The sequence below is a fragment of the Phoca vitulina genome, unplaced genomic scaffold, assembly GCF_004348235.1.
Source record: "Phoca vitulina isolate PV1807 unplaced genomic scaffold, GSC_HSeal_1.0 scaffold22, whole genome shotgun sequence".
Classification (NCBI taxonomy): domain Eukaryota; kingdom Metazoa; phylum Chordata; class Mammalia; order Carnivora; family Phocidae; genus Phoca; species Phoca vitulina.
Window position 1 is genome coordinate 32,804,793 of NW_022589725.1, and position 766 is coordinate 32,805,558.

Here is a 766-nt window from a genome sequence, read left to right on the forward strand (position 1 = left end):
GACTATCTAGAGAAAGTTTACAAACTTACTATTCAACTTGATGCTTGTTTTGTATACATTTTTTTTATAAGGACAGCAGAAAGTTTGGAAGCTTTAAGTGACTGTAAGTAGAGTTAATAGAGCAGTGATAAAAGGTGTTTCTTTCCTATACTTACTAAAATAATTTCCTTAGAAAAATTAACAATATAATTTCTCAGGTTATAGTGAATTATAAATATTTGATTTATAGATTACAGGCATTAATTATTGATATTAGCTTCTTATTATTAAAATTATTAAAGTAATAAATAGAAACTTGCTGCAAAACAAACTAAAAATAATATCTAAGTATATAGAATAATTCTGTCCAAGAGTGATACAATGTGAGCCATATGTATGAATTTAAATTTTCTTTTTTTTTCAAGATTGATTTATTTATTTGAGAGAGAGAGAGAGAGAATCTTAAGCAGACTCCATGCTGAGCGTGGACCCTGTCACAGGCCTGATTTCACGACCCTGAGATCAGGACCTGAGCCAAAACCAAGAGTCAGATGCCCAACTGACTGGACCACCCAGGCACCCCTGATTTTATATTTTCTAATAGCCACATTAAACAAATAAAAAGAAACAGGTGAGATTAAACAAAAATATATCTTATTGAACCCAATATATGCAAATATTTCAAAATACAACCAACATTAAAATTATTAAGGAGATTTTTGGTCACTAAATCTTTTTAATTTTATACTACTCATATATACATATTTCTTTATGTATCTAGACCTTA